This window comes from Gracilinanus agilis, chromosome 1 (genome assembly GCF_016433145.1).
Source record: "Gracilinanus agilis isolate LMUSP501 chromosome 1, AgileGrace, whole genome shotgun sequence".
In the NCBI taxonomy this organism is placed as follows: domain Eukaryota; kingdom Metazoa; phylum Chordata; class Mammalia; order Didelphimorphia; family Didelphidae; genus Gracilinanus; species Gracilinanus agilis.
In genome coordinates, this window is record NC_058130.1 from 238,522,684 (window position 1) to 238,536,842 (window position 14,159).

The window sequence follows — 14,159 nt, forward strand, 5'->3', positions numbered from 1 at the left end:
GTCAATGATAGATTTTCTCACTTTGAAAATCAACTTGTACTCTATAACTCAGTCTTATACCACTTTCCTGAATTTGTGCCTTCAATGATCTCTCTCCCTTTCATCTTTTCCTGATTCCTCCCTCCCCACTCATACTCTTCTATCTGCAAAAAAGACTCAAGCACTACTCATTCTTGAAAGACTTTAACTTGGCTTGTTGTCCCTCTTCAGGTTATTATCCTAAAACTAGTTCCCCTTTCACAAACATCTAGAGAAAATCATCTAAACTTGAGGTCTCTGCTTCCTGACTCGCACTCCCACTTCTCCATCTATTCTAACCATTCAATTAAAATTTTTTTCCCAAAGGTTACCAATAATCATTTCTTTTTTTATTACTAACTTGGCAGTCATTAATTTACACAAATTCTTCAACATGCAAAGAATGAAAAAATGATTTCTATATGAACTAATAAATTTGATATAGGTATTTTATATTTTTAAAATATTGCATTTACCAAGATAGTATAATAAAGTTCCTCTTGGTTTCCTCTTATGAACTTTTTGTTTCCTTCAATGTTTTTTAATGTTTTATTGATGTCCTTTTCTTTCATTTTCTTTTTGAATTTTATCACTATTGCTCCCCCTCCCTCCAATCAATGAAAGCCATCTCTTGTAATCAACACACATTATCAAGTAAAACATATTAACACGTTGACTATGGCTAAAAACAGATGTCTCATTCTCCAACTCTAGTCTGTCATCACTATCAGCCATCTTAAACCATAAGTGGTCATAGATTGGCCTGTGTTCCAAACTCTTTAAGAGTTATTTTCCTTAACATTATTATGGTACAAACTCTTCTTCTATTTCTCATTACTTTATTTTTCATCAGTATATACAATTCTCTCCAAGACTAATGATTTTCTAGATTGCTAAATATGATGGTATTCTATGAGTTCTTATTATTTTTTATCTCTCAGAAGCTTTTGACATTCTTGACCATACCACTCTTCTACATATTTTCTCCTTCCTTGGTTTGGCATTGTTTTCTCTTGGTTTCTCTTAATACTTGGAGGCATTAGGGAACCACTAGATTTGATTAAGTAGGGGAGTGACATGCTTAGACTGGCACTTTAGGAAAATCACTATCATGGCCAAATGGAGAATGGTCTTGTAGAAAATATAAGTAAAAGTAATGGGGTCACCAGGGATATTAAATAAAACTAGGTGATTGTGAGTACACACACTGGGGTTTATGAGAGACTAGACCTGGACATGGGGATCAGAACAGCCAAGCTGCTCCTAACTGAAAAAGGAACAGTTGTCCAACTGTCATCCTGGGCCAGAGGCTTTGAATCCAACAGACAAGGTAACAGGATATAACTAGGTTTAATTATGAACAACTAAAAGGTGGGATGGGTATATCTACTCTAAAACCTTAAATCTAATGATATAACTCACAGGGAAAGGAAAGACTTATTTCTACACTAACTTAGTAATTTAAACTGACAGGGCCCAAGGAGCAGTGGAGTCTCTGGGTGACTGCCTCAGACCTGGAACCTGCCAGGCTTGAGCAGCTCAGCTAGGGGCTTTGTGGCTTTTGGATTCTCACTGCATTCCACTGATGATCTCTGGATGCCAAGAGCCAAGGAAGTCTCAGGTACCAAGTAGGGAGGGTTTGCTTGAAACGCAGTCCACCAGATCTCAAACTTTCTCCTTTACCTTGGCACAGGACTGTTGATCTTCTCTCTCTGCTAGATGCCACCACTCAGGATCCCAGGGGAAAAATCAGGAAGCAGGGTGTCCTTTGCTCTGAGATCTCCCAGGCTGGCAACAGTTTTTGCCCACCACTAATGGAGTCCACTCTCAGGGCACAAGTCACTTCTTCCTGCTCTTTCATTCCATCCTGGAATTCCCAGCTCCAGCTCCTTCCTGCTAGTTACATCCTTAATACTTAATTAACTGACTAATCTAATCTTCCTCACAACAGCCTTGAGTGGGGAGAGACTTGAAGCAAATAGAGGGATCGCTAATAATTTTAGAAAGAGCAGTTTCAGTACTGCTGTGGAGTGAGGGAGGACAGGATGGAGTGCTGGTAGTACTAGAATAAAAATAAAACGCCAAAGCAGAATATACTATGCTTCAGCAGATAGAAAGAAAGCAGGAATCACAACCATGATCTCTGACAAATTTAAATCTAAAAGAGATATAATTAAGAATGATAAATAGGGAAATGTACCATAGATATAATGAAGTTTTAACAATATTAAATCTATGTGCACCAAATGTTATAGCATCCAATTTTTAAAAAGAAAGCTAAATGAGTTTCAGACAGAAATGGGTAACAAAACAATAATAGTGGGGGACTTTAACCTTACCCTATCAGAACTAGATAAATCTAACCAAAAAAGTAAATAAGAAAGAAGTCAAGGAGATGAATAGAATCTTGGAAAAGTTAAATATGATAGATATCTGGAGAGAATTGAATGGGAACAAAAAAAAATATACCTTCTTCTCAGTGGTACATAGCACCTTTACAAAAATTAGCCATATATTAGGGTACAAAAATATTATAATTAAACGTAGAAAAGCAGAAATATTAAATGCATCCTTCTCATACCACAATGCAATAAAAATTGTATATAATAAGGGACCATGGAAACAAAATGACAAAATAACAATATGAAAGAATGAGTGGGCTAAAGAACAAGTTAAAGAAACAATGATTTCATTAAAGATAATGAAAATAATGAGACAACATACCAAAAACCTATGGGATACAGCAAAAGCAGTAATTAGAGGAAAGTTTATATCTCTAAATGCTTATATTTATAAAATATATAGAGAAAAGATTAACAAATTCAGAAAGCAGTTTTTAAAAAAAACTAGAAAAAGAACAAATGTAAAATCCCCAATTAAAATTTGAAATCCTAAAAATTAAGGGTAAGATCAATACAACTGAATGTAAAAAAACTATTGAATTAATAAATAAATATAAGAGTTGGTTTTATGAAAAAAATCAACAAAATAGATAAATCTGATAAAAAGTAAAAAGAAAACCAAACCACTAACATTAAAAATAAAAAGGGTGAATATACTAACACTGAAGATGAAATCAAAGCAATCATTAGGAGTTATTTTGCTTAATTATGTGAAAAAAATTTAACAATGAAAGAGAAACAGAAGAATACTTACAAAACATTAACTGCCTAGACTATCAGAGGAAAACATAGGATACCTAAATAAACCTATTTTTGGAAAAGAAATTGAATAAATCATAAATGAACTTCCTAAGGAAAAAATTTTCAGGATCAGATGGATTTACAGGTAAATTCTACTAATCATTGAAGGACCAATTAATTCCAATATTAAATAAATTATTTGAAATAGCCAGTAAAGAAGGAGTTTTTTTAATCAAACTCCTTTTATGAAACAAATATACTATTGACATCTAAACCAGAAAGAGCAAAAATAGAAAAAGAAAATTATAGACCAATCTCACTAATGAATATGGATGTAGAAATCCTAAACAAGATACAATCTAGGAAACTACAATAACATTCTGTAAGCTAGAAGCCTTTCCAATAAGGTCAAGAGTGAAACATGGGTGCCCATTATTTAAAATAGTATTAGAAATGTTAGAAATAGCAGTAAGAGAAGAAAAAGAAATTGAATGAATCTGAATGGGCAAAGAGGTAATAAAATTATATTTGCAAATGATATGATGTTATATTTGGAAAATCCTAGAAACTCAAATAAAAGTTAGTTGAAACTATCAATAATTTTAGCAAAGTAGCAGGATATAAAATAATTCCATATAAATCTTTGGATTTTTATATATTACTGACAAAGTCCTGCAAGAAGAGATAGAAAGAGATACTCCACTTAAAATAACCACAGATATAATTAAATGCCTGGTAGGACACTCACCAAAACAAACTCAGGAACTACATGAACATAAATATAAAACACTTTTTACACAAATAAAGTCAGATCTAAATAATTGGAGAAATATTTCTTTTTTGCAGATGAGCACAGCCAACATAATTAAAATGACAATCCTACTTAAATTAATCTACTTATTCAGTGTCATCCCACTTAAATTACCAAAAAAATTTTATTGATTCAGAAAAAAATAATAATAAAATCCATTGGAAAAATAATAGATCAAGAATATCAAAAGACAATGAAAAAAGTATAAAGGAAGGTCTAACAGTACCAGATTTTAAATTGTATTATAAAGCAATAATTATCAAAATTGTCTGGATGGACTAAGAAAAAAAAAAGTGGAACAGAACAGACATGCTGTAATCATCAGTAAAAAATTACAGTAATCTTGTATTTGACAAAATTATAGATCCAGATTTTGAGAATAAGAAATCAATATTTAATAAAAAATGTCAGATAACTGGAAGCTAGTTTGACAGAAATGAGGTATGGACTAATATCTTACACCATTCACTAAGATAAGATCAAAATGGATACATGATCCAGACATTAAAGGAAATACCATGAGTAAATTAGAAGATAGGAAATATACTATCTATTAGATTTATGAATAGGAGAAGAATTTATGAGTCAATGACAAATGGAGAGCAGTGTGAAATGTAAAATGGATAATTTCGAGCATAATAAATTGAAAAGTTTTGTGCAAATAAAACAAATGCTGCCAACATCAGGAGAAAAATGGAAAACTGGCAAGGGGAATTTTATAGACAGTCTCTCACATAGAGGTCCCATATCTAAAATATATAGAGAACTTTGTCAAATTTATAATAAAAGCCACCCCCTCCAATTGATATGGGCTAAAGATATGAATAATATTCAGATGAAGAAATCAAAGCTATATAAAGGTATATGAAAAAATTCCCTAATTCACTACAGATTAGAGAAATAAAAACCAAAACAGCTCTGAGATATCACCTCACACCCATGGGACTGGCTAAAATGACAAAAGGGCAAAATGACAAATGTTGGAGGGGATGTAGAAAAATGGAGACACTAATGCACTGTTGGTAGAGCTGTGAAATGATCCAGCCATTTTGGATAGCAATTTGGAATTATTCCCAGAGACTGATAAAACTGTATATACCCTTAGACCCAGCAATAATAGTTTTTCATGGAGATCAGGGAAAGAGTAAAGGAACCCATATGTTCCAAAATATTTATAGCAGTTTTCTTTGTGGTAGCAAAGGATTAAAAACTGAGAGAACCCCCATCATTTGAGGAATGGCTGAACAAGTTGTGGTATACGATTATGATTGAATGCTGCTGAACCATAAGAAATGATGAGCAGACTGATTTTAAAAAAAAATTGGAAAGAACTACATGAGATAATAAACAGAGAAATTAGTAGAACCAGGAGAACATTATACACAGCCACAGAATTAATGCTGGAAGAATAAACCTCCATAAAACAAACAGAAAGGTGAAACATGAAAGACTTAATTTATATGCACATGTTGGTTTTCCAGAAGATATCTTCTGTAATACAGGGAGGGTAGAGAGGGACTAGGACATTTGTGGAAGAAATTTATTATGTAGATAGGAATAAAAGTAAGTTAAACATATAGAAGATTTATGATTTTATTTGTGTACTATCTTCTTTTTCTTTGTAAATGGAAATACTTGGCACAATATATATTTTTAAAGAGCAGTTTAAGTGGAATGATAAGATTGGAAATTAGGTTGTAACAGTTTAAGAAGAGAATGACGGAAAGTGAACTCACCAAGCAATTAAACAAGGAGTGACCTGGAGATCTATAAACAACAGTTACCATGATTTTGATTGGTGGTAGATATGAATAACATGAACCTCAAAGGAGGAGGGTTTGTTTAGTGATGGAGGTAGGGGGAGACCCCAGAAACAGCAATGTGGAACAAGAATCATTCCAATCCCTGGCTTTACCAGGTCAGGGGGAAGAATCAAGTCTTTGACCTTGAGCTAAGAGGAATGAGCAGGGAGGCTGTCTCATCAGAGAGAGCCACATTTGGGTAATACATGGATAGAGGAGGAGAAAAGATTTAGGATGAAGAGAAGTTTATTGCCTATGGAACACATTCCAAAGGGCACCTTGGAAGGGCTGGCTAGTGTTTGGTTGAAACGTGGGCATGAGAAGGTTGAGGAGGATAGGGGATAAGGAAATGAGAGATGGAGGTAGGGAATGGGGTTTGAATGATGGCCTAGAGCAGTGATGAGCAAACTATGCAGCCCCCTGAAATGTTCTGTCCAGCTGTACTGACATTATTCCTAATCTGACGAATACAACAAGTAAAATACAACATGATGAAATTTTGAAAGAGTTGCCTTAGAAACAGACTGACAGATGAGCACTTCCTTTCCTTTGACCCCCTCTTTAAAAAGTTTGCCCATCACTACCCTAGAGGGATATATAGAATCTCTAGGAGGTGAAGGGTATGAGTAGATATGAGAATGTTCACCGTTAAGTGGAGCATATTACTCCCCTTCCCAAAGAAGCATGGAGATGGGTCTAGAAGTATAGGAATCCGGAGAATCTACTGCTAGTCACATAACCCTAAGGAGGGCAATGACAAAAAGGAAAGGACCCAAGTACATCTGGGTCTAGTACAAGTCTATTTCTAGAAATACTTGTTGTGGTAGCAAAGAATTGGGGAAAAAAGTAGACACTGATTAGGGAATGGTAAAACAAGTCATTCATGTCATTATTCAAAAGAATAATGCTTTACCATAAGAAAAAATGCATATATTGAATACAGAGAAGCATAGGAAGATATGACCTGATGCAAAAAAAATGAACAAACCAGGAAATAATAGACTCCATGAAATAATAGACAATATAAATGAAAATTACAATAAAATGAAAATGAATGTTATAAAATAATAAAGAGCAAGCTTTTCCCCAAAGAAGAGATATGAGAATGTAACCTCCAAATCCTATTGTTGGTGTTTCCATACTGTATGTGCTTTGGACTAGCTCCTACTCCAGTGTCATAGACCAGTGATGGGCAAACTTTTTAAAGAGGGTGCCAAAGGAAAGGAATGCTCATCTGTCAGTCTGTTTCTTTCTTTCTTTCTTTTTTTAAAATTAAACCCTTATCTTCCATCTTAGAGCCAATGCTGTGTATTGGCTCCAAGGCAGAAGAGTGGTAAGGGCTAGGCAATGGGGGTTAAGTGACTTGCCCAGGGTCACACAGCTGGGAAGTGTCTGAGGTCATATTTGAACCTAGGACCTCCCCCTCTCTAGGCCTGGTTCTCAAACTACTGAGCTACCCAGCTGCCCCCTGTCAGTCTGTTTCTAAGGTAACTCTTAAGAAGTTTCATTGTATTGTATCCTACTCATTGTATTCATCAGATTAGGAATAATGTCTATCATTATATGACTCTAGTGGTTTCATTACACAAAAACATTGGGTGGAAAGGAAAATATCAATAGGAGAAGCTCACCACTATCATCACTAGTAGTCTTGGTCCTTGGTAATGAATTCTTTGGCCATAGAAACCTGTATTTAAAAAAAATACTAAATGGCTCTTGGTTCTGTTTGACTCTCTGTTTCTGTAATTATAGTGTCTGAGCATTAGGAAAGGGGCAAAATTTGCTAAAAATCAATTTTTTGACTACTTATAATTTTAATTTAGCCATTTAGTATTCTGAATGTGAGGTTCCTATCTAATGGCCCATAAATGGAAATACTGAAAATGACTCATATCTCTTGATATTCTTTCTCTCCGTCAAGAACCTAATTTTATACTTGTTAGATTAAAATTAATATTTCCAAGTTCTTATTTTCCATAGTTTATTAATAATCACTTGAAATAGAAAAAGCAGATAAGCATAGATTTAAAGTCTCTTTCTTACTCTAAGTCTGACCACATGTAGCTCATCTTGCAGGATTCTCTGTCTATCTCACCTGCCTGCTCAGGAAAGTAGAGAGAAAGACCTCCAGGTGGGGTCCACCCACACCCTTTTATCTACATTTATGGATGCAGCATTGGCATGTAAAAAATGGGATGAACTGGGTCAGCAATCCAGGAGGGGGAAGGGATGAAATTCCCTCTACACATACTGTACTGTTCCATGAAAACTGAGGCTATTCTTTAGTAACTTAATTTTTTCCTACTTCTACAGGTGGAATTGCCTCAACTTCTCCTGTTCTTTCTTTTCCCCTCCCTCTGAGAAGTTGTAGTCCTGTTTATGAGTGGTTTCCTCTTTCCCTGATCTTTTCCCTTTAGTCTCCTCTTTGAACTTATCTTCTGAATGAATGAATGAATGAATGAATGAATGAATAAATAAAAAAGCTTAATATTTACTAAGCATTGGGGATACAAATAGAAAAAATGAGACAATCCTTTCAAGGAGTTGGACCAATTTGGGGGAAAGAGAACATTAAAGAAAGTGGGTATAGGGCAGGGTTTGTATAGTCCTGTGGCACTCTATTTTTTTCTTTGAGTATATACTTGGGAATGTTATGGAGTTAGATTTGTAATTTTTTATAGTGTTTGGTATTTTGATTTATTCATCTCTCTAGATTTAAAGACTGAGTTGGGGCTTTGTGCCAGGGTCAGGCTCTCTGCCCTCTGCTCTGCTCTTGGTTGGGGTAGTTAGAACTAGTTGGTCTCCTCTCTTTTTGCACAGTTTTCATCTTTTTATATTTGTCCTCTATCACCCAGTATCTTTGAGGTTCTGAGCTCTGGATCTTCAAGGTTCTCTCTGGAATCTCGACCTATCATTCTATATTTCTCTTCTTTTTGATTGCCAAATGCAAAGTGAGAAAACTTTGATTATGAAACACTTATTGCCTTCACTTACAATTTCCTCTCACTTCTCAGTCCTTTTTATAATCTAGCTTCCACCTTTATTACTCTGTTGAAATTGCTTTCTTCAAGATTATCAATGATCTATTGAGTACTAAATCCATTGAAATTTTCTATGTGTTTTTAATGGCTTCACTGCAGACTTTTACATCATTAATCATCCTTCTGCTGGAGGTTCTCCTCTTTGGCCTCTGTGCTATTGACCTTTTCTGGATAATCTACCTATTTTATTTCTTCATATCCTTGCTGAACCATCTTCCATCTTCCATCCTTTAGACTTGGGTATTATTACTTAAGGCTTTTTTTTCCTGTTTTCTTTCATTATATTCTCTTTTGATGATTTCTTCAGTTCCTAAGGGTTCAATTATCATCACTATGTAAATGACTCCCAGATCTACATATTTAATCCTAATCTCTTTGTTTAACTCGTTAAAAAAATTTCCCATTGCACATGTCCATCTTGGTTGTCTGATCAATATTTGGAACTTAAATGTACAAAATGGAACTCATCATTACTACTTAAACGTGTCCCACTTCTAAATTTCCCCACTTCTGTTGACAGCATTGCCATTCTCCAAGTCACTTAGGGTCATTAAGTCATCTTGACTCATTCCTCTCTATGATATTCCACATAATCAGTTGCCAAGTCTTAATATTTTAAACTCCATAAAGTGCCTTGGGTTTTTTCCCTTCCTAACCATCATTCTACCTTAAAAAGCTCCCATCATCTCTAATGTGGACTTCTATAATGGTCTCCTACTTGGTTTCCCCCTCTCCCCCCACCCCCATTCTAGTCTTTCTTCCTCATGCCTTGTTCCTCATCAATGCCAAATTAATATTCCTAAAATAGTTCTGGCCCATATCACTCTTCAAAAATATTCAGTGGTTCTCTACTGACGGAAGGAAAGCCTTTTATAATGTAACTAATCTTTCCAGTCTAATTTCCACAAAATTCTACTCCACTCTACATTCAAGCCAAAGCATTTGATGTCATGAAGTGCTTGAAATTCCATTTCTGCCCTCTGTGCATTTGAAAAGCCTGCCATAAGATTGGTCAGAATATACTTCTCAGTTCTGATTCTCAGAATTCTTTTCTTCCTTCACAAATCAATTACCACCCTCCTTCACAAAAATGTTCCCCAATCCCTTCAGTAGTTACTGACTTTCCTTGTCAAATTGCATTCTGTTAGTCTGTACACATGTTGAATGAAAATTAACTTCTTTGAGGGAAGAGGCTGTTTTTATCTCTGTACCTGCAGCACTTAAGAGTACCTTGCACCTTGATAGGTAGTTAAATATTTGTTGAACTGAATCTTAATTACCCACTCTCCCCTTCTGCAGTTTGCTACTGCTAAGCTAGAAAAGAGAAAATGTGTTCCACTCATGTATTTACTGCCTTGACTTACCTGTCCTCCCATTTTCTCAGTAATGTCTTTTAACCATGAATGAGAAACAAATGAGATTATGGGATTTTAATAGCCCAGCCCTACTTCTTCATCCTCCTAATAATCCATTCTGCAGGGAAAAGAAACGTGGGCATGGGGGAGAATAGGGTTGGGGGAGCATTTAGGAAGGGCAGAAGTTGGACCACAGTGTCTTTTAAGTGTTTGGTTTTCATTGGCCTTTGTGATAACCACCCTAAGCAAAGGAGTTGAGATGCTATGGTGAAAGGAGTTAGAGAACATGTCAGGGTCCAAAGTTTTCCCCATCTACCTCTGTTAGACGCTTTTGTTATTTCCTCCCAATGGACATTCGTTTCACTCTTTTAGGCCACATGAGAAGTTGGAGATGCTGGAAAAGCAATTTTCTTTTCCTCTCCTTCTTAACCATTTCCCCTAATCCCAAGGCACAAGTTCCCTGCTTTGTTCTTGTCAGTGGGAGGTTATTAGCTTCTAAAGCAGTGCCCTTCCACCACTCTTCACTCATTACCCACATAAGAAAGTTCTTAAAGGTAACATAAAGAGTACATTTTAAAGAGGTCTATGAATTTAAAGATCTTAAAGTAAGATTTAAAGGTTTTTGGGGGTTTTTTTGTAAATGAAATATCTTCCTTGGAAAGAACTTTGTTTTAAGTAATCTGGTCTTCCTCTGACAGAGAAAATCTTTTGAAAAATAATACAGTAAAAAAATGAAATATTCAGTTTTGCTAAGCAGTCAAGCAAGCCCAATTCTTTCTCTTGTACACTCTAGTACAATTCTTTCTTGGCACTAAACCATGCGTAATTCCTTCATCTGAGCAAATTTATCTTGTCTATATTAAGTGAACAAACTTCTGAAGTACCAATTTCTCTAAAATCTGGTGCCTGGTGGGAGTGCGAAGGTACCCCAAGGCTCCCTGAGCTAGGTCAAAAGAGCTTGTTAGCCAATTGGATGGGTTTTTAGTGTAGATTAGTGATAGGACTGTATGCCTCCTGACTGAGGACCAGTTAGAGAGCTTCATCTCTAGAAGGAAGGCCAAAAGGTAACATATTTCTGGCCCCAGTGACTCATAAGGTATCCTACCTAAGCTATGGCAAAGTTGCAATTGACATAGATGGAGGGAATATCCACACCAATAAAATCACAAATCTTTTGAAGTTAATGGATGTTATCCTGAAGGAACGCACAAAGATCTTATGCTATTATGAAGAGGCAACATGAGGTAATGTAGTTCTACTTTTGTGTCATGAAGAAGGGTTTAAATCCTGTCTCTGACACACATTAGATATGTGACCACTAACTCATTTAATTTCTCTGTCCCAGAAAGCTAAAATTATAAAGACAAATGAACTGGTGTAGGAAAATTCCATACCAGGACTTCATAGACAAGAAAAATAAAAGGTCTGGATCTAAAGCTAAGGGTGAAACACTAGGAATTTTCAAAACCCAATCTTATTTTTCTTAGTTCACTATTTCCCTTCAGTTTTAATGACTTCTACATGCAACGGAATGAAAATCTACCCTGTATTCCTTCTGAGTGGTAAGCCTTGCTTTTATCAAATTTTAAAGTGGTTTTTTCCTCAGGAAGTTTAGTTCCCATCATATGACACAATTCTCCTTTATCTGTAATCATCTTGATTTATTAGAGAGTACAGAGAAAAATATGAGTAAGGAAGCCAAATTTGCTGAATATTATTATTTTTAAACATTTTTTCAGCGAAAGATTACATTATTACAAAGTGCTGAGGCATCCAAATATTATATCATACATTAGTTGAGAAAAAAATGGCAACATAATTTTTAGGAGGTGATCTAGTCTATTAAAAAATGAACATTAGAAGTTGGGCTCTGAAAGCTCACAAAAAAGGAGTAAACATCTTTTAAAAAGTGAAATACAATTTTATTACACTTTTGGAAGACAAAACATTTAAAAATGTGTTTAGTTTTAATTTAATATGATAGGTACTGCTATGTAATTTGAAGGCTCAATTGTGTAATTAGACTGTGAGCTTCATGAGGGCAGGAACTATCTTATCTAAATTATGTCCTCCAGCCTAAGGAAGTGTTTTGAAGACAGTTAAGTGCTTAAAATGTTTGCTGAATGAATAACTGTAGAATGAAAACCTCTTGGGGGTTTAAATCCTAAAAATTCTTTTGTTGATAATTGTAAAGATTAAAGAAAGCTACCTCATCAACTTTGGTGTTTGGTAAATCTAGAACCTGAGGACTACTTAGGAAATATTCAGCTCAAGACTTTTTCAAAGGATTTATGGTGAAAAATGCTATCCACCCAAAGATAAAGCTAGAAGTAATGTTCAATATGAACACATACCATATCAAAGTATGCTTTTTTAAACTTTCTATATTTTTCTTGGGTTTTTTGTCTGCTTTCTCTTACAAGAGGACTAATAAGGAAACATTTTGCATGACTGTACATGTATAATCTCTACTTGCTGTCTCAGGGAGGGAGGAAAAAATTAGTTCAAAATTTTTTAAAAAGTTAAAAATTATTTTTACATGCAATTTGAAAAAAAATGAAATATAAACAATTTTACCTAAAAAACTAAAAAAAAAAATCTTATGGGGCAGTTGGGTGGCTTGGTGGATTGAGAGCCAGGAGGTCCTGGATTCAAATCTAATCTCAAAATACTTCCTAGATATGTGACCCCATTGTCTATCCCTTACCACTCTTCTGCCTTAGAACCAATACACTGTGGTATTGATTCTAAGATGGAAGTAAAAAAAAAAAAAAAAAAAAGAATGGTTCAGCTTGGGTTCTTTATTCTTAATTTGTGTCTCAAGAGATAACAGCATAAGGAAATGAAAAATCTATAATGAAGTTAAAATAGATTATTGCAATTTAATTAATCACTTCTTGATTTTTCTCTTTTTTTAGGCATAATAATTGACCTAGATTGCTATATGATTATTTGATCAGAAGGAAGAAAGAAAAAGTAAAGAAATAGACACAGGGAATAGAATTGAGAATAATAGAGTCACTGAAAACTGGCCTATACATCACAACTTGGAAAGCATTACTGCAACTCCAACTCTATTCGTGACTGAAAATAAAGACAACAGAAAAAAAGAGGGACTAATTCAATGCCTTTCAAGAGACTAAGAATAACAAAATTATGTTTAATACGTAAGATAACAAAAAGGAAAACAAAGCTTTTACAATTTTCTCATATTGCTATACATCTGTGGAAGCATGGATTTAAAAGGATTGCTGTACATCAAGTGAAAAGAGATTTCAGTTAGCATGTTTACTCATGCTGTAGCTTCTTTACATAATTACTTACAGGGTATATTATTCTAAAGTGAATGGAACACAATGAGCAATGGGGCTGGCTGAAAAAGAGTCTGTCTTATGTGGTTATTAGTCTCTATCAGAGCAAATTGTATTCTTTTTGGATTTGCTGAAACATTCTGAGAGGAAGGAAGAGACATTAATTAGGATTTCCCTCCAATAACAGATTTTTTTGCTTAAAGAAAACCTTTCCAGTTGTGCTCCCTAGGTACTATATATTAAAAAATTTTGAGGAAGAATGACATGTAATAATAAAAAATAATTTTTGAAAAATATTTCATGGTTTGGTCTCTGCTATGCTTCCCCCATCAGGAATGAAACAATCGTTTTTAGACAGTGGGGAAGGGAATCTCTACATTACTTACTTTCTAGGTAAATTGCTTCACTTCTATTTAAGGCACAAAACTCTTGTGAAATTCTATAATTGTGAGCCCTGTTCACCAACTACAACCCTCCACCCTTAGTATTAATATTAAAAATAATTATTAACTTGGACCTTACTTTGAAAAGGAAGAAAAAAATACCTAAAGAAAAAGAATGTGAAGGGAAAGGGCAAATGTGTTTGGCTTTCCTAAGAAATGAGGAAAGGCAAAGAGTATTACAGCCCACAATCATAATTCCCAGTATGCTTTCTTCTCAGGAAATATGCAGGGAATA